We start from the raw sequence: 21,818 nt of genomic DNA, 5'->3' as shown, positions 1-21,818 counted from the left end.
CAGAAATCCGAGCTGCTTACAGGCTCTGACCCACTCCTCCCTCCAGCCGCAGCGTCTCCTAGGAGCTAACCAGTCACTCCCAGTCTCCCCTTACCACAGTGCCCGGAAGCCGTGAGGTCCGCGCCACGTGCATGCTATGACCCCCCTCCTCCCTCCAGCCGCAGCATCTCCTGGGGGCTAACCAGTCATTTCCAGTCTCACCTTACCACAGTGCCCGGCAGCTGCGCGAGGTCTGCGGTGTGTGACTGAGGAGGGGGGGAGGGATGCGGACTGGCAGAGAAAGCAGGACTCCAGCCTGAGAGAGTCAGCCATGCCAAGTCTCCAGCAGCAGCAGATCCCAACAGGTTGGAATGGAACAGCAGCAGCCAGCAGCAGTGACTCCGGTAAGACACATCTGTCTGTCACCACTGTTTTGTCCCTAATACCAATCTCTCCCGTGCCCTGTGTTCTGTCATGTCCCTGGCCTTGCCCTGCCACCCTTATTCTGGCCCTTTCACCCTTATCCTGGCCCTGTCACCCTTATGCTGGCCCTGTTACCCCTATCCTGGCCCTGTCACCCCTGTGCTTGCCCTGTGAACCCTATACTGGCCCCGTCACCCCTGTCCTGGTCCTGCCGCCCCTACCCTGGCCCTGTCACCCCTATCCTGTCCCTATCATTTCTGTCCTGGCCCTGTCACCCCTGTCCTGGCCCCGTCACCCCTGTCCTGGCCCCGTCACCCCTGTCCTGGCCCCGTCACCCCTATCCTGGCACCGTCACCCCTGTCCTGGCCCCGTCAACCCTGTACTGACCCTGTCACCCCTGTCCTGGCCCTGTTACTGCATACCCTCCAACTACCTTTTATGGCATGTACAGTACCCGCAGCGCCTCCAGACCTCTCCCCAATGCACCACACCTCCGCACCTTCCCCTCCACCACATGCGGCACTCCACCCCTCCCCCACATGCTGTGCCTCCAGACCCCCTACACCACCCGTGGCTCCCACTCCTCCACCCCTTCACCACCCACAGCACCTCCAGGCCCCTTCCACCATTCACCCCCCTTATACGTCTCCCCCCACACCTGCCCCCCTCCACCCGCAGCATCTGCAGACACCCTCCTCCATCAGCGGTCCCCCCCCTCCCCCACCCCTCCCCCACCAATGGCACCCCTGCACCTGCCCCTCCACCACCTGCAGCACCTCCGGACCTCCTTTCCCATCCGCCGCAACACCCGTACCTGCCCCTACCCTACCCATGGTGCCTGCGGTCCCCTACCCAACCCCCGGCACACCCGTCCCTTCCCATCCCACAGCACCTCCGGAACCCTTCACCCATCCACAACATCCCCACACCTGCCCCTCTCCCACCCGTGGCACCCCTGCCCCTCCCCCACCTGCGTTGCCTCCGGACCCCTCCCCCATCTGCATCCCCCACTCCTCTGCCCCTCCCCCACGCGCAGCACCTCCCGAACCTTCCCCATCCGGGCCCCACCCCCACTTCTGCCTCCCCTCCACCCGCAGCATCTACAGACACCATCCGCAGTCCCCCCCGCACCCGCTACATTCTGTACATCGTGCCCTGCAGGTGCTGTTCACGCCGTCGCAAGGGGCTGCGCCTCCTTCACCATCGCACGCCCTTTCATTGTGCAATATTTAACCACTAACAAAGGAATGCAGGTAATACTCCATATAATACAAATATTAAACCCCAGAAAGGCATGCAAGGGTTAAGGGGGCGTAGCCCCTTGCGACGGTGTGAAGAGCGCCCGTAGGGCACGATGAAGCACCTAGTTTTATAATATCCACTTTATAAATGTTACTTCAACACTGGTTGCCATGGGCAACTTCTGCACTAGCTCACTTCTCCACACTTTTTTCACTGCTTCATGAATAAACCCCAATATCAATAATTATTAAACATCATTGAAACTAATTCAACAATATAATACACCGTCACTTTATGTTGTATTAATTTGCATGTTTCCTGTTATAGGTGTCTTCCTAATGTTTTTCATCTCCATAAAGTCATCACTTTTACCTTCTTACACTAACCTGATCATAGTGTTATACATCTAAGACCTGTGTGTGCCTAATTTATTTATTTCATGTTATTTTCATTTGGAGACTATAAAGTGAAATGTGAATGAAGATACTGTCTATAAGGAAGATGTGTTCCATCTTGGACTCATTCCAAAAATCTGTATATGCACTAGAAGATAGTATAATACTGTATAAAGTATAATAGGGTATGGAATTCAGCAGCTAAGCATTTGTTTATAAAACCAAATATATACAGAGTTGATGTATTCATTCTGTAAGAGCCTGGGAAAGACTGTAATATAGTATAATAAGGTTGCATAACTGTATAACCACCTCAGTAACAATGGGCCTAATTCAGACCCGTTCGCTGCAACGGCAGCGATCACAGTCTGAAGCCCTTTGGGGAGTGCACACTGCATGTGGGCACCCCATGAAGCCCAATGAGATGTGAAAGCATCTCAGGGCTGCGATCGCCTCTGCCTGATTGACAGTCAGAGGCGGTCACGGGGCGGAAGGGGGCATGCCAATGGTGTTAGAATGCCGTTGGTGGGGTGCGGTCCAGACAATGCAGGCATGTCTGGACCGTTGTGGGGGTGGGCCGCGGCGGCTGCATGAGATCACACGCAGCCGCTGCGACCCAGACTAGGAGTGCCTATACTAAACCTTGGGTGAATAATGCAGAAGGGCTGAAGCTAATAATGCCTATCCTTTGCCAAATCCTACGAGGTGTGGTGTGGAATAACGAGCTATAATTTACGTTTAAATATATTAAGTACATTTTAACTCCGCTCCCTTCTGTGTACTCCCCTTCTGCTTCCACACGCCGCTGCTTTCTTATTTTCCATTGGTCACAGCTGTGCTGTAGCTTATGATCTGTCAGCTGTTTCAACAGCTCCGGTGTTTTCTTTTTTTTACCTTGGTAACTGATGCAAAATGGATTCCCTTCAGTACAGATTTGACTTAAGGGACAAGTAAGAAGTCACACAATGGTAGGTTTGGTGAGTATGGAGGGTGTTCTAGCACTGCAATCTGTTTCTCTGCCAAAAACTGCTTCACAGAGTGAGCTGTGTGGGCTGGTGTGTTGTTCTGATGGAGGAGGAAGTCATTTTCCACAACTCTGGCCTCTTACTTCTGATTCTGTCCTGCAAAGTTTCTAGATCATTTTTTGGAGTGATGTTGATTCACTGTTGCACATTCTGTTACTCAGTCTTCCAAAATTACACTCTTTATTATATTAAAGAAAATAATTAACATGGCTTTCAATTTGGATTTGCTTTGACATGCTTTCTTCATTCTGGGTGATGATGGTGTTTTCCAGTGCATGGACTGGCGTTTTGTCTCAGGAGCATACTGGAAGATCCATGTTTAATCACAGGTAATAACTTTATCTATAAAATGCAAATCCGCTTGAATTTGTTCCAAAATGGACAAATTTGCTTCCGATTTCCTTTCTGCTCGGCAGTGAGAAGCCTTGGAACCGTCTTAGCATAAACTTTAGTCATGTTAAGATCTTGATGCAAAACTTGCCTAACCATTTCTTTGTCGATGTACAGTATACCATTTCTGCTATCATTTGGATGCTGAGTTGACAGTCAGTTCAAACAATTCAATTTTCTCAGTTGTTATCACATTTTCATTTGTTATTGATGTGCAAGGCCTTTTGGGGACATTCACCATCTTCGACAATGGTATCCTGTTATCCCCGATGCAGGTTTTCCCAATTAAAATGGCCGGATATCACTCTTAGTGACTGATGGTCATTATTGTGGTATCCAATTAGAAGCCATTTTGATCGTCTGAATTTGGACCCACCTGAGGCACCCAAAGCATAAGGCGGCTGGCATCGGGGCTAAAAGGATAGCCCCCAGCGATCCTATTATCAGCGGTAAAGTACCACTGCTAATAGGATACCACACTCAATCTTTTGTGCCACCCAAACACACGTGCACGTGACATTCAATTTGCCCCGTAAATCTCAGTTAGCATATGGAAATATTTGTGAGTGTTTTGTTTAATTTAACTAAAAATTAACACGTTAATCTACTTTTGAACTTCACGTTTTGGATACACAGGAAAAACAGAACTTCTTTGAATGCTGTGTGACAGCAAACTATCTGTGCGAGAGGATCAAGACTTGCAAAACTGTTTTGGCATAGTACAAGGTTATAGTCCATGGTCAATGTTCTCCCACTCCCTTTAACTAACGCAGTATGGTATTTAGGGGGTCATTCTGACCCGTTTGCATGCAGTGGTTCGAATTATGCTGGTTACGAAGAAAGCGGTCGCAGCGGCGACCGCAAGAAGATTGACAGAAGGAAGGCGTTCCGGGGGGTCACCTGTCCGTTGGCGGACGTTTTCGGGGAGTGATAAGGAAAATGCAGGCTTGCCCAGAAGAACGGAGGGCGGATGTCTGACGTCAAAGCCGACCCCATCATCGCTGAGATCGTCGCACTGGGTAAGTATGTCCAAGGCTAGTCTTGTTTTAAGTGAAACTTTTTTAGCATAGCAGTGCTGCACAAGCGATCGCAGCCCTGCTATGCTAAAATACACTCCCCCATAGGCGGAGATTAGTTGATCGCACCAGCAGCAAAAAGTTCCCTGGTGCGATTAACTCGGAATGACCCCCTTAGGCTGGTTTTCAAGGTTTCCTACACCTGCCATTTGTATCCGCTGCCATTTGTCATGCACTTTGCAGGATTTATTTGATAACAGACACAGTATTTGATTTTTGCTCAGTGGTTAAGATCGACAGGTACAAAAGGTCAACAGGGTCAAAGGTTGACATGACAATGGTTGACACATATGATCGACACACATTTTTCCAGTTTATTGGGTCAATCTTGTATGTTTAGTAATATGTGACCACATCAGTAGAAAAGTATACCTTCGCAGGCTTGGCTTTGCACACAATTCGGGCAAGGTGACTCGATCCACTGCCACTGTGCTCACCACAGGTTACTATTCCCAATCATTTCTACGTGGATAGTAAATCAAGCAAATGTTGGGAAAATATGTAAAAAAAAAAAAACCAAAACATGTATCGTCCATTTGTGTGTCGACCATTGTCATGTCAACTTTTTGAATTTGAACCTGTGGACCTTTTGCTGGGCCAGATTAAGGTTGGTGGGGGCCCAGGGGCAGGTTGTGGGGGCCCACCGACCTATTTACCTTACTCCAATAACCTTGCACTTTACTTTACAAGGAACATCTTTACTCTGCCCAACCTTTCCTTTCTTGCTGTGCAAGCTTCCGCTCCTTCGCAAATACCATCATCTTCCCTGTAAAGGTATTTACCTAGAGCAGAGATCTTTTCACACTTGTGAATGCACGGCAGGTTCAAGGCTTTTTCTAAATTGTACATGGGGCAATTTCCATCTCTTGATAGAAAGATGCTACAACGTTTTTGTCCGTATTTTCTCTTCTGCATTTATAATATTCAACATCGTGGATGGATTGCTTTAGTCCATGAATTTAATAAGACAAATATCATAGAGATAGGTATTAAATTACAGAGCATTACATTAATTCATACTACATTTACAATATAATGGAATCCAATGTCCTCTTCATTAAGACTAATCCCTGCATGATACCTGCTGTTGCTAAAATCCTATGACCCATCTGTACAGCTGAGCTTCCTCCTCCTAGACAGTGGTGGATGCAGAAATACTGTACATAGTAATAAACACAGCTGTTTAGACTGCTGAGATAAATAGGAAAACATGAGTAGTCTGGATCTGTTTATTCAGTAAATTGAAGAAATGTGAGCCATTCCATTAAATCCAGCTCATTGCAGGACATTAGATTACTAAAACCATAGGGGAAAAAAATCTGTTCTTTGTGAACATTATGTTCATATATACAGAGTCAGGGGCCCCTGATGATAGCCTAGAGTAGACTAAGTCTGAAACGGATGCCATCTGGAATATATATATATATATATATATATATACACACACATTGATGGGCGGCACTCACGAGTCTTTAGCAGAAGAATAACTCAGACGGACAGCGTCACAGTGAACACTGTGACGCTGTCCGTCTGAGTTATTCTTCTGCTAAAGACTCGTGAGTGCCGCCCATCAATGTGTGTCTATGGTGAAGTTTGCAGCTTCAGGGAGGGCACCCGAGCGATATTTCCTTTGGTCAGTCATGTGAGTGCCGACTCAATTGTTTGTATATATATATTCTCTGCATAACATTATATAAAGATGCCCTGTGAATCTCATTTATGTTTAATAGTGGCAATCGTTTTAAAGGCAAAACTAGGTTGCTTTTGCCTTTTAAATGGCTGCAGCTATAAAACATTGGGCAGACTCACCTGGATCTTGCCAATGCCTCCGAGTTGCAGGCTATTGCATCTACCCCATAGGGTGACGTCTTAAAAGAAGCAGAGATTTCAGGGCCAAAACAATTCTTTCTGCACTTATGTCTTTGCGTTCACACATTGGTGAGACCAGGGGCGGGTCCAGAAGAAAATGATAGGGGGGGCACCATGGAAGGGGCAAGTACATTTGCGTGTGGCTTCGGTGCATGTGAGGTGGTGCTTCTTACACAATGCCCACAGTTGTAGCGCTCATTATGCAATGTCCACTGTACTGGTAGTGCCCCTTATATAGACCCCATAGTAGAGGTGCCCCTTATGCAATGCCCGTATTGCCCCCAATAGTAATGTTGCCTGTAGTAATGCCCCCAGTCATTTAGCTCCCTAGTAGTTATGCCCCCAGTGGTAATGCCCCTGCAGTTATGACCCCAGTAGTTTACCCCCCCCCCTTTAGTTTAGCCTCCCAGTGGTAATGCCCCCAGTAGTTTGCCTGCTTGTAGTTTAGCCAGCAGTAGTAATGCCCCCCTGTAGTTTGCCCCATTGTAGTTTAGCCCCTGTAGTTATGCCCCCCTTGTAGTTTAGCCCCAGTAGTAATGCCCCCAGTAGTTTGGCTCCTGTAGTTATCCCCCAGTAGTTTGGCCCCCCTGTAGTTATACCCCCAGTAGTTTGGCCCCTCTGTAGTTTAGCCCCCAAGTAGTAATGCCCCTGTAGTTACGCCGCCAGTAGTAATGCCCCTGTAGTTACACCGCCAGTAGTAATGCCCTCCTGTAGTTTGCCCCCAGTAGTTAGCCCCTTTATAGTTGGCCCCCATTAATAATGTCCCCCAGTAGATGCCCCCCAGTAATAATGTCCCCCAGTAGTTTACCCCCAGTAATAATGTCCTCCAGTAGTTTGCCCCCAGTAGTAATGCCCCTTAGGAGTTTGCCCCCAATAGATGACCCCCCAGTAGATGCCCCCCAGTAATAATGCCCTCAGTTGTAATACACCCAGTAGATGCCACCAGTAATAATGTCCCCCAGTAGTTTGCCCCCAGTAGATGCCCCCCAGTAAAAATGTCCCCCAGTAGCTGCCCCCAGTAGTAATGCCCCCAATAGATGACCCCCCCAGTAGTGCCCCCAGTAGATGCCCCCCAGTAATAATGCCCCCAGTAGTTTGCCCCCCCAGTAGTAATGCCCCTTGTTGATGCCCCCCCAGTAGTAATGTCCCCCTGTAGTTTGCCCCAAGTAGATGCCCCCGCTGCACTAAGGAAGAAAAAAATTAAATCATACTTACCGAGCCCCGTTCCCGCTTCCAGACCACTGCAGTACTCCTCTCTTGGCGTCCTCTTCTCAGCACTATGAGAGAGACGTCATAACTGACGTCTCTCCCATAGCGCACGCCGCACAGTGACAGCGCCGGAGGCAGGAGCTCAGTACTGAGCTCCTGCCTCCGGCTTTCGGTGAGGAGAGACGGGCGCCCGCTGGTAATACAATCTCAGCGGGCACCCGTCATCTCCCTGTGCGGTGCCGGCGCCAGGGACGGGGGACGGAGGCCACAAATGACAGGGGGGGCACGGGCCCAAGTGCCCCCCCCCCCCCCGGATCCGCCACTGGGTGAGAACAGGGGGACATGAAAATCAGAGCTCTCCCAAGTCATTTGAATTATGGAGCTGCAGGAAGCCAAACGCATTGAGCCCTGTCACTAGCCTTGCCCATTCTTTTGCAGCTTACAGATGTAGCCTTGCTCATCTAGCCTTCTCTGCTGCGCCTAGGTGCACCATGGTTTATTAGCATAAGCCTTCCATCTATTGTCCTCAGCTGCAATACAATACAGAGAGAACAATACAGCAGGGTATTAAGTCATTACAGCAGGGGATTAATTCCGACTGCCCTGGCTCAGTTAATCCTATTAAAGGGATAGATGAGTAAGGCTGCATCTGTATATAGCCAGAGCAGGCTGAGCGTATTCATCCCATCAGCAGAACGGTGTCCTACATATCAAGTGCCATAGTTAGTTTGAGCTCTATGCCCTTGACCCGTCCAGCAAAGCCAACTAAAGAACAAGCACAAAGTCAATAGAGCTACACAAGAGGGGGGAAGGGTATAAAGAGGGAGGGAATTACATAAATAAACAAACATAGTTAAAGAATGTGTAAATCTATAGAATACTCCTCTTTACCTACTGTACATGACAAGCATTTAGACTGGAGGATAGCCTGTCTTTATATTGTGCACGGAGCATTAGGGTGGGCACACACTTCAACGATATTGGCCTGATTTGTCATTTCCGGGTGAATCGGAACGACAAATTGGGCATATAATTTATTGTGTGCCTGATTGCGTGCTCCCGTGGGTCACATGGAATAACTTCCAGTGAGCCAACCAGAAGATATCGTGTACGGTGAAATCTGCCAAATGCAGCATGGTATCCTACATCACGCCGTCATCCCCTGCATCGTGCAAGTGTGTACGCACTGCCCGATGCAGGGTCCCATCGCCCTTCCGATCGGCTGGGTACACATTGTACAAAAGTGTAACCCGGATGTACGCGCAAGAACCCTCTCGCCAAAGAGGTGTTTATTACACTTCCATGGGCCACTCCCAGCTATCCACAAACATACAAATTTTCTGTGAAAAACAGGCATTTTATAATAATACTAACAGATTTATAATGGTTAGCTTCCCTTCAAGTCCCCATTGCTAGAATTAGTACAAAATCCTCCAATCAGTAATCCCTGGTCATGCCACCATAGAAGGTAAGCTAGGGACCTGTACCTGCTTGCCCAAACCTGTTTGATCTGCTGTACCTGTTTTCCTGTTGTACTGTATTGTCTGCCTATGTTTAGAAGCTCAGCTAGAGTGGTGTATGACATCCATTGGGTAGTTAAACTGTAACTGGTCACTTAGTTGTTGATGGGGGTCCATTCTGTTGTTGTTCTTGAAGAAGTTTGACAATTGCAGTAGTACATAGGCGTGCGCAGGCTTATGGCAAGGGGCATGCAAAAAATATTTTAATTACCTACCGGTAAATCCTTTTCTCGTAGTCCGTAGAGGATGCTGGGGTCCACATTAGTACCATGGAGTATAGACGGGTCCACTAGGAGTCACTGGCACTTTAAGAGTTAGAGAGTGTGGGCTGGCTCCTCCCTCTATGCCCCTCCTACCAGACTCAGTCTAGAAACTGTGCCTGAGGAGACGGACAACTTCAAGAGAAGGATTTTACACAGATAGTGGCGAGATTCACACCAGCTCACACACAAGGCAGTCCAAGCTAACTAGCTTGAAACATCAGCAACTGCTGAACAATATTACTTAAACAAGTAACCAAACAGTACTTAACCAAGAACTAAGCAGTACTGAACTAAGTAACCACTGCAGGCGGGCTCCCAGCATCCTCTACGGACTACGAGAAAAGGATTTACCAGTAGGTAATTTAAATCCTATTTTCTCTTACGTCCTAGAGCAGGCCAGGCCAACCTGTGGCTCTCCAGATGTTGTGAAACTACACATCCCAGCATTCTCTGCCACAGTTTTACCATTTCCTTACAGCAAAACTGTGGCAAGGCATGATGGGACTTGTAGTTTTACAACAGCTGGAGAGCCACAGGTTGGCCAGGCCTGTCCTAGAGGATGCTGGGGTCCACATTAGTACCTTGGGGATGTACCAAAGCTCCCAGAACGAGAGGGAGAGTGCTGAAGCTCCTGCAGAACTGATTGACCAAATTTCAGGTCCTCAGCGGCCAAAGTATCGAACTTGTAGAACTTAGCAAACGTGTTCGACCCAGACTAAGTTGCTACTCGGCAAAGCTGTAAAGCCGAGATACCCCGGGCAGCAGCCCAGGAAAAACCCACCTTACGAGTAGAGTGGGCCTTAACAGATTTTGGACACGGCAATCCTGCCGTAGAATACGCATGCTGGATAGTGAACCTGATCCAGCGAGAGATCGTTTGCTTAGAAGCAGGACACCCAAGTTTCTTGGGATCATACAGGACAAACAGAGAGTCCAATTTTCTGTGACGAGCAGTCCTCTTCACATAGATTTTCAGAGCCCTTACAACATCCAAGGACTTTGATAAAATTGAGGAGTCAGTAGCAACTGGCACCACAATAGGTTGGTTGATATGAAATACTGACACAACCTTCGGTAGGAACTGCTGACGTGTCTGGAGTTCAGCTCTATCTTCATGGAAGATCAAGAAGGGGCTCTTACAAAACAAAGCCCCCAACTCTGACACACGTCTAGCAGAAGCTAAGGCCAACAGAGTGACAGCCTTCCACGTGAGAAACAAGACCTCAACCTCCTGAAGAGGTTTGAACCAATCCGATTGGAGGCACTGTAACACCACGTTAAGATCCCAGGGCGCCGTAGGCGGCACAAAGGGAGGCGGGATGTGCAGAACCCCTTTCAGAAAAGTCTGAATCTCCTGGAGGGAAGCCATCTGTTTTTGGAAGAAAATGGATAGGGCCGAAACCTGGACCTTTACGGATCCCAACCTCAGGCCCATATCCACACCTGCTTGCAGGAAGAGGAGAAACCGTCCCAGTTGAAACTCCACCGTAGGAAAATTCTCAAGATACGTATTTTTTCCAAATACGATGGTAATGTTTACTAGATGTTACTCCTTTCCTAGCCTGTATGAGGGTAGGAATAACCTTGTTAGGAATGCCCTTCTGAGCTAATATCTGGCGTTCAACCTCCATGCCATCAAACGTAGCCGCGGTAAGTCTTGATAGGCGAACGGCCCCTGCTGCAGCAGGTCCTCGTGAAGAGGAAGAGGCCTCGGCTCTTCTAGCAGTAAATCCAGAAGATCCGCGGTCTGGAGCAATGAGGATTGCCTGAACTCTTGGAATGATTGGAAGTGGAGGAAACACTTACACCGACTGGAACACCTCCGGATGGAGTCCCCACTCTCCTGGATGGAGATTGTGTCTGCTGATGAAGTCCGCTTCCCAGTTGCCTACTCCCGGAATGAAGATTGCTGACAGCACCAACGCGTGTTTTTCTGCCCAGAGGATGATTCTTGTCACCTCTGACATTGCAGCTCTGCTCTTCGTTCCGCCCTGTCAGTTTATGTAAGCCACTGTCGTTACATTGTCTGACTGCACTTGAATGGCTCGATCTCACTGTTAAAGCTAACTATCTTATTACATTCACTATAAAATGGGTAAGAGACTCAGTACGCAATTGGCGTATGGGGTACCGTAAGGGTACGCACTTAGCGTAACAGACGCTTAGCCGTGGTCGAGACGCACATGCGGCACGCTCGCTCACAGCTTAACGCTTGGTGTCGAGCACGCTATAGGCGGCCGACTACCGTAATGCTACGCTACTAGCGTAGCGTACGCTCGTGACCACGAGGGGAACACGAGCGGCGCAGACGCTCACGGGATGACACTCAGTAAACCTTGTATGCAACTCAATGAAAGGCTGAGCCTATACTGTAAACCTTGGTTTTGTAATGTGAGCACAATGCAATGCTAATTAACCTCTATTGTATGAAAGCCTCTTGAGCGATTGAGACGCTCTGAATACTCTCAGCAATGTAATAAACACACAATACCTTGCTAAGGTTCCAACACCTTTACTAACAATATCTAGCTATGTAAAAGTTAAAAAACAGTTAACAGTTCATACACTACAGGCTAACATCAATATCTAAGCAGAATAACTACACATAAATATACAATAGCGTCACAATCTTATACAATAACAGAGAGAGAGAATATGGCAAATACAGTCAGAGATTTAGAATGGTCACAGAGAATAACTTACACACACTGGGGAATGATCGCAGCGCAGTCCTGGTACCAGCTCCGAGTTAGTCAAGATGAAAACCGTTTGTGGAGAGAAGACTGAGCTGACCAGGCTGGCTGTCCTTATATACACTGCGTACAGTATACTACAAAGGGACCTACAATCTCATTGTTCATTGGACACAGGAATGTCTCCTCGCATCATAACAAAAGGTCATAGGTTAGTTTGAACAGGTGGGCTGTGACTATATCAAACTGCTCAGGTGGGAGGGAATCTCAGAATTCCCGCCGCATGGATAATGAACCGCAAATATAGTAAATGTCCAGAAACTACTAATAGACATAACTATACGCAGGAGCGATTAATCTTTACCTAACCAGCACCGGATTGTTTCTAATAAAATGTTCTTTAGTTAGGTACCAGACACCACTGTTCAAACCCTGTCTGACCCTTCGTACCACGCAAAGAGGAATTTCTCTGTCCAGCGACCAGTTACATTAAACAAACTTACAGTCATTATTAAGGGGAACATTATCTATAAAACATACTATTTGGTTTTATTATTTAACGATTGAGTCGCCCGCTAGACGCACACAAACTCTACCGTAAATGCACATACCACGCGCTCGAGCGCATGGCCGAGGAGGCGCCATCACGCAGCTGCGAGTATCCGCACGCACGGGAGAGAATGTGCACGTGCAGCGGGCAAGCGCATGAGGTGAATATATGGCAACGTGTAGCATGATATTTTTCCGACTTTGACATCACAGAAGATAGGCCGCTTGGAGAAGACCGTTGTAGACGGCTCTTAGTTCCAGAATGTTTATTGGAAGGCTGGATTCCAGGCTTAACCACCGTCCTTGGAACGTTTCCCCCTGAGTGACTGCACCCCAGCCCCGGAGACTTGCATCCATGGTTAGAAGAACCCAGTCCTGAATCCCAAACCTGCGGCCCTCCAGAAGCTGAGGTAGTTGCAGCCACCAGAGGAGTGAAATCCTGGCTTTCGGCGACAGACGTATTCTCTGCTGCATGTGTAGATGAGATCCCGACCACTTCTCCAGGAGATCCAGTTGGAAGGGTCGAGCATGAAACCTTCCATTCTGTATAGTCTCGTAAGAGGCCACCATCTTCCCTAGAAGGCGAATGCACTGATGAACCGAAACCCGGGCTGGCTTCAGGACATCCCGGACCATTGTTTGTATCACCAACACTTTCTCCTCCGGGAGAAACACCCTCTGCACTTCTGTGTCGAGGATCATTCCCAGAAAAGACAATCTCCTGGTCGGCTCCAAATGTGATTTTGGAAGATTCAGGATCCAACTGTGTTCCCTGAGCAGATGAGTCGTGAGAACAATGGACTGCAACAACTTCTCCTTGGACGATCCCTTTATCAGCAGATCGTCCAGACATGGGATTATGTTCACTCCCTGTCTACGGAGGAGAACCATCATCTCTGCCACCACCTTGGTGAAAACCCTCGGTGCTGTGGAGAGGCCGAATGGCAGTGCCTGGAATTGATAGTGACTGTCTAACAGTGCAAATCTGAGATAAGCCTGGTGAGGCGGCCCAATCGGAATGTGGAGGTTAGCATCCTCGATATCCAGGGATACCTGAAACTCTCCCTCCTCCAGACCTGCAATCACTGCTCTGAGAGACTTCATTTTGGAATTGAACACCCTCAGGTAAGGGTTCAACGATTTCAAGTTCAAAATTGGTCTGACCGAACCATCCGGTTCCGGTACCACGTAAAGGTTTGAATAATAACCCTTGTTTTGCATATGAGGTGGAACTGGGACAATGACCTGTGACTTTTCCAATATTAGGATGGCTACCTGTAGGATAGCCCTGTCTGTCAGCAAAGCTGGCAAGCCTGATTTGAAGAATCGGTGAGGCGGGAGTTGTTGAAACTCCAGTCTGTAACCCTGGGACACAATATCCTGTACCCAGGGATCCAGGCCAGACGACACCCAGACGTGTCTGAAATGTCTGAGTCTCGCACCCATCAGCTCGTCCTCCAGGCTTTGATGTCCACCATCATGCTAAGAATTTTGAGGAACCAGAAGCAGGTCTCTGGTCCTGGGAGCCTGCGGGAGCAGGATTTTTGGATTTTGCCCGACCACCTCTAAAGAAAGTGGTAGGAGGCTTGGACTTTTTTGCCTTAGCGGTTCGAAAGGACTGAGGCACAGCTGAAGAAAATGGTTTCTTCGTAGAAGGTGTAGCAGATGGAAAGAACGGTGACTTACCCGCGGTTGCCGTGAAAATCCACGCATCTAACGCTTCCCCAAATAGAGCCTGACCTGTGTAGGGTAGGTTCTCCACACTTCTCCTGGATTCCGCGTCTGCAGACCATTGGCGTAGCCAGAGTCCCCTGCGGGCTGAAACCGACATGGAAGATATCTGTGCAGTCAGCGTCCCCAGGTCCTTCATGGATTCCACCATGAACCCAGCAGAATCCTGTATGTTACATAAAAACAGTTCAATGTCACTTCTATCCATTGTAGCTACATCCTCTAGTAATGTGTCTGACCACTTTACTATGGCTTTTGAAATCCAGGCACAGGCAATAGTGGGCCTTAACGCCACTCCTGAAGCAGTGTAAATGGATTTGAGCGTAGTGTAAATTTTACGATCAGCCGGTTCTTTTAACGCGGTAGATCCAGGTACAGATAAAACCACCTTTTTAGACAGTCTGGAGACAGATGCGTCAACTACGGCTGGGTTTTCCCATTTTTCCTATCTTCCTCAGGGAAGGGAAAAGCAACCAGAACCCTTTTTGGGATCTGGATTTTTTTCTCCGGGTTTCCCAGGATTTTTCAAATATAACGTTTAATTCTTTAGACGCAGGGAAGGCTAGCGAGGCTTTCTTATTGTCAGTGAAGTAAGCCTCCTCAACCTGTTCAGGTGTGGTGTCATTAATATTTAGCACATCTCTAATGGCCTCAAACATGAGCTGCACCCCCTTAGCAAGGGATGCCGCCCCCCCCCCCCCCCCTCAGCACCTCCCCTTCACCGTCTGCAGTATCAGAATCGGTATTCGTGTCATCTTGCATAATTTGGGCAAGTGCACATTTCTGTGGGAACACGCTAGGATATTTTGCAGGAATAGGGACAGAGGGGGTCATTCTGACCCGATCGCTCGCTGCAGTTTATCGCAGCGCGGCGGTCGGGTCGGAACTGCGCATGCGCCGGTGCCGCCCGGCGCATGCCAAACGCCCGAAGGCCGTCGTTGCCTAGCGATCACCTGTGCTGATTGACAGGCAGAGGCGGTCGCTGGGCGGGAGGGGGCTGGTCGGCGGCGTTAAGCCGCCGTTTAGGGGGCGCAGTCCGGCCAACGCAGGCGTGACTGGACTGTTGGGGGGGCAGGCCGCATCGGCTGCATGATGTCACACGCAGCCGCTGCGACCCGGGCAGCGAAGAGGTTCTACCGGCCAGCCGCAGGAGCTGCGCTGGCCGGGAGTTGCTCCTAAAATGCGTCCCCCCGCATGTCTGAGTGCCTGATCATAGCTGTGCTAAATTTAGCACAGCTACGATCAACTCGGAATGACCCCCAGAGCCTGACCAAACTGACACTTGAGTTTCAGTCTCAGTATTAGCTACCCCAGTAGAGATCTGAGAGATTATTCCTTTGATAGAGGTTAACCGCTCAGGTTCAACAATAGGGATCTGAGACAAAGCATTACAATCCTGTGTACATGGAATGTATCCCTCCTGAGAGGAAACATCTTCTGCAGCATATGACACAAAGTCTCTAGACATGGCTATGTGAGATATTAAACACACACACACACACACGGAAATGTCAGACAGTTTCCTCCCAAGTATACCACAGAGAGACACAGAGATTGGAGCCAACCCACACACAGCGCTTTTTGAGGTAGAACTAATGAAACTACCAGCGCTGTCCGTGTTGGTACCACACATGATAGCTGGAGTTGCTTGGAGGAACAGCTCTCCCTGTCAGCGTCTGTTGTACAGGAACAGAAGGTAGGAAAATGTCGCTGAACGCTGCTGGGTCCGCTCTGAGGAGAAGCTCCGCCCCCCGAACATGGTGCTGCTTCCCGCTCTTTATTATATTATACTGGCCTGAGGATTTCTGCTGGCAGTGATCCGGGGACCCTGACAGGCTTGCTGAACAGTGTAGGGTGTAGGCGCTGGCTCAGGGCGCCCCTCACAGCGCCGCTGAGCCCCAGAGCGCAGTTAGTACTGCGCTCCCTACCCTGTTGCCGCCATCTTCACACCGGCTCTCCGCTTGCATGGAGGACTGGTGACTCACTCGCCACCGAAATTCTTCTGGCTCTGTAAGGGGGTGGCGGCATGGTGCGGGAGTGAGCGGTCGCCTGGGGCGGCTAACGATCAGCACACTCAGGAGCTCAGTGTCCTGTCAGCGGAGATAGCGGCTCAGACCCCGCAGGGCGGACACTACTCCCCCCCTTAGTCCCTCGAAGCAGGGAGGCTGTTGCCAGCAGCCTCCCTGTAAAATAATAAACTCTAAAAATAACTTTTACTACAGAAACTCTGGAGAGCTCCCCTAGCTGTGACCGTCTCCTCCAGGCACATTTTCTAAACTGAGTCTGGTAGGAGGGGCATAGAGGGAGCAGCCAGCCCACACTCTCAAACTCTTAAAGTGCTAGTGGCTCCTAGTGGACCCGTCTATACCCCATTGTACTAATGTGGACCCCAGCATCCTCTAGGACGTAAGAGAAAAACAGAACACTTCAGGTGGAGATTGAGGCTGTCTAAGGGGTGATGTGAATGCACACCCTGAAAATCCTGTATGCATGCCTATGATGTGGTACACACGTGGCTTAGTCTTTCATGTGATCATCCATTAATGTTACAGTACAGCATACATGTTGTGTTTAAGGTCAGTCGGGTGAGGCACGTACAGTAAATCGCTGATAGATGAAGACAGGTGTCTGACGTACATGTGCCAGTGATGATTCTATCTCTAACCCGATATATGGGGGACATTTACTAAGCAGTGATATGAGCAAAGAAGTGAGCCAGTGGCAAAGTTGCCCCATCAACCAATCAGCTGCTCCGTACAATTGCATAGTATGCAAATTATAGATGTTACTTCAGTGCTGATTGGTTGCCATGGGCAACTTCTCCACTGGCTCACTTCTCCGCTCTTATCACTGCTTAGTAAATGTCCCCCATTGACACTTCATTCTCAGGGTAAAACTGCTTTAGACAATGTGATATTTGCAACGCTCTTTTACTCCTGTTGTTGGGCCCTACTTCCCACATAATCATCACACAAATATAAACCATTTAAATATATTTATAGTTGGTTTGAAGAGCATTGTGATACTATGTAAACTCAGGTCCTGTTTTTCTCATAAGCACTTAAGTTTATAATCTACAAATGAAAAAAATAGTGTCCTACAGTCAAATGGATTCAGTATGGAAACCTAGCAGTCGGGATGCCAGGGGTTGGTATTCCAATGCCAGCATCCAATCTGACACGGATGAAGAAAGTATCCTAACCTCCATCCCCCACCCCCTAACCCTCACTGTACGCAACCTAACCCCAACCTCCCCCCGGTGGTGCCTAACCCTACCCCCCCCCCCTTCCCACAGTCTAACCCTAACCCCCCTCTCTGCAGCCTAACCCTAACCTCCCACGCCCCACAGTTTAACCCTAACCCCCCCGCCCCTGAGTGAGCCTAAACCTACCACCCCCACCCCCCCCTCCCCCGCAGCATAGACCTAACTCGCCTGTTAATACTTACCTTTGAGATCGCGGCTGTCTGATTTCTGTCGTCGGTTTTCTGACAGCTGTCGGGATGCCGTTGTCTGTGTTCTGATGGCTGATTCTGGTGTCAGTATTACGGCTGCTGAGATCTCGACAGCCGGGATCCTGAACGTATACCAGTGAAATCTATACTGCAAACATAAATGAAAAGTCACTGAAAAGCAATGAGCATTCTAACATTTAAAATGTGGGAGGCAGATTACTCTTTTAAATTACACCTAAATGCCTATAGGCTGGCATTCTATAAGGAGAAGTCCTGTCATATGGAACAAACTGCACAGGGAAGGATTTCTACTGTACTGTATGTTAACTGTAATTTGCAGACCGTTTAGCTGTCATCCGAATTAACTACTTTTCTGGGGTGTAGTAGGGTATGCCGGCGGCCGGGCTCCGGCGACCAGCATACTGGCGCCGGAATCCAGACTGCTGGCATACTGACAGCTGGGCGAGCGCAAATGAGCCCCTTGCGGGCTCGCTACGCGCGCCACGCTATCTATTCTCCCTCCAGGGGGGTCGTGGACCCCCAAGAGGGAAAAAAGATGTTGGTATGCCGGCGATCGGGATTCCGGCGCCGGTATGCTGGTCATCGGGAGCCTGGCCGCCAGCAAACAGAAGACCGCCCCTTTTCTGGATATTATCCTAGTCCCAGCACATATACACATCCTGGAGAAGAAAAGGGTGATTTTACTTGCCAACATTTACATACAGATAAACTCTTTAATAAATCTTTTTAATTTACATTTTAATTCACTTTGTTTGGAAATAAAAGCTTTGTACTACGGTATATTGTTCTTTTCCTGCTTCTAGTCTATCTCTTGTATGGCACTGACGAATGGCAATGACTGGAAAAATAAGATTTTACTTACCGATAAATCTATTTCTCATAGTCCGTAGTGGATGCTGGGGACTCCGTCAGGACCATGGGGAATAGCGGCTCCGCAGGAGACAGGGCACAAAAGCAAGCTTTTAGGATCACATGGTGTGTACTGGCTCCTCCCCCTATGACCCTCCTCCAAGCCTCAGTTAGGTACTGTGCCCGGACGAGCGTACACAATAAGGAAGGATCTTGAATCCCGGGTAAGACTCATACCAGCCACACCAATCACACCGTACAACTTGTGATTTGAACCCAGTTAACAGTATGATAACAATGAAGTAGCCTCTAAAAAAGATGGCTCACAACAATAATAACCCGATTTTTTTGTAACAATAACTATGTACAAGTAATGCAGACAATCCGCACTTGGGATGGGCGCCCAGCATCCACAGAGCCGGCCCTAACCAATTTGATGCCCTAGGCAAGATTTTGGCTGGTGCCCCTAGCACCACCGCTAGTTCCGCCTCTGACCCTGCACCCCTTTCCCAGCACCATCACCCCCCACCCATAGCAGTCCTTTTTTTTGTTTTCCTACACCCTGTAATTTAAATAAGAACAGTGTGCACATTTGGCCTTACACATATGCCGCACATTATTAGTGCCCTTATACACATAATGACACACATAGTGCCCCTTACACATATGTTATACATTATTAATGCCCTTTTACACATAATGACACATGTAGTTTCCAGCGTGAGTCAACTGGCAGCTCTGCTAACGTCGGGTGCCTATTTTTTATTAAAAGGCACATTATTTGCATTGATATGTGGCTAGGATACACAAGCAGCTTCTGCTGATTAAAATGATATGTGGCATGCCTATATACTGTGTGCGACTGTGGCTGTATCTGCATAAGAAATGCTACACACAGAATATAGGCATGCCGCATATCATTTTAATCAGCAGAAGCTGCTGATGCCCCTAGGCATACCAGATGCCCTAGGCAATTGCCTAGTTTGCCTATACCTAGGGCCGGCTCTGAGCATCCACTACGGACTATGAGAAATAGATTTATCGGTAAGTAAAATCTTATTTTCTCTAACGTCCTAGTGGATGCTGGGGACTCCGTCAGGACCATGGGGATTATACCAAAGCTCCCAAACGGGCGGGAGAGTGCGGATGACTCTGCAGCACCGAATGAGAGAACTCCAGGTCCTCCTCAGCCAGGGTATCAAATTTGTAGAATTTAGCAAACGTGTTTGCCTCTGACCAAGTAGCTGCTCGGCAAAGTTGTAAAGCCGAGACCCCTCGGGCAGCCGCCCAAGATGAGCCCACCTTCCTTGTGGAATGGGCATTTACAGATTTTGGCTGTGGCAGGCCTGCCACAGAATGTGCAAGCTGAATTGTACTACAAATCCAACGAGCAATAGTCTGCTTAGAAGCAGGAGCACCCAGCTTTTTGGGTGCCTACAATATAAACAGCAAGTCAGACTTTCTGACTCCAGCCGTCCTGGAATTATATATATATATATATATTTTCAGGGCCCTGACAACGTCTAGCAACTTGGAGTCCTCCAAGTCCCTAGTAGCCGCAGGCACCACAATAGGTTGTTTCAGGTGAAACGCTGACACCACCTTAGGAAGAAACTGGGGACGAGTCCGCAGTTCTGCCCTGTCCGAATGGAAAATCAAATATGGGCTTTTGTAAGACAAAGCCGCCAATTTTGACAATCGCCTGGCCGAGGCCAGGGCCAACAGCATGGTCACTTTCCATGTGAGATATTTCAAATCCACAGATTTGAGTGGTTCAAACCAATATGATTTGAGGAATCCCAACACTACGTTGAGATCCCACGGTGCCACTGGAGGCACACAAGGGCTGTATATGCAATACTCCCTTGACAAACGTCTGGACTTCAGGAACTGAAGCCAATTCTTTCTGGAAGAAAATCTATAGGGCCGAAACTTGAACCTTAATGGACCCCAATTTGAGGCTCATAGACACTCCTGTTTGCAGGAAGTGCAGAAATCGACCTAGTTGAAATTTTTTTCGTGGGGCCTTCCTGGCCTCACCCACGCAACATATTTTTACCACATGCGGTGATAACGTTGTGCGGTCACCTCCTTCCTGGCTTTGACCAGGGTAGGTATGACCTCTTCCGGAATGCCTTTTCCCTTAGGATCCGGCGTTCAAACCGCCATGCCGTCAAACGCAGTCGCGGTAAGTCTTGGAACAGACAAGGTCCCTGCTGGAGCAGGTCCTTTCTTAAAGGCCGATGCCACGGTTCCTCTTGGAACAGACATGGTACTTGCTGAAAGCAAATCCCTTCTTAGCTCCCGAGGCCATTAGTCCTCTGTGAGCATCTCTTGAAGTTCCGGTTACCAAGTCCCTCTTGGCCAATCCGGAGCCACGAGTATAGTTCTTACTCCTCTATGTCTTATAATTCTCAATACCTTGGTTATGAGAAGCAGAGGAGGGAACACATACACCGACTGTTACACCCACGGTGTTACCAGGACGTCCACAGCTATCGCCTGAAGGTCTCGTGACCTGGCGCAATACCTGTCCCATTTTTTGTTCGGGCGGGACGCCATCATGTCCACCTTTGGTCTTTCCCAACGGTTCACAATCATGCGGAAAACTTCCCGATGAAGTTCCCACTCTCCCGGGTGGAGGTCGTGCCTGCTGAGGAAGTCTGCTTCCCAGTCGTCCACTCCCGGAATGAACACTGCTGACAGTGCTATCACATGATTTTCCGCCTAGCGAAAAATCCTTGCAGTTTTGCCACTGCCCTCCTGCTTCTTGTGCCGCCCTTTCTGTTTACGTGGGCGACTGCCGTGATGTTATCCCACTGGATCAATACCGGCTGACCTTGAAGCAGAGGTCTTGCTAAGCTTAGAGCATTATAAATTTGCTCTTAGCTCCAGTATATTTATGTGGAGAGAATTCTCCAGACTTGATCACACTCCTTATGTGACTGCTCCCCAGCCTCTCAGGCTGGCCTCCGTGGTCACGAGCATCCAATCCTGAATGCCGAATCTGCGGCCCTCTAGAAGATGAGCACTCTGTAATCACCACAGGAGAGACACCCTTGTCCTTGGATATAGGGTTATCCGCTGATGCATCTGAAGATGCGATCCGGACCATTTGTCCAGCAGATCCC

Source organism: Pseudophryne corroboree, chromosome 9 (genome assembly GCF_028390025.1).
Source record: "Pseudophryne corroboree isolate aPseCor3 chromosome 9, aPseCor3.hap2, whole genome shotgun sequence".
Lineage (NCBI taxonomy): Eukaryota > Metazoa > Chordata > Amphibia > Anura > Myobatrachidae > Pseudophryne > Pseudophryne corroboree.
Note: the sequence above shows the minus strand (reverse complement) of the source record.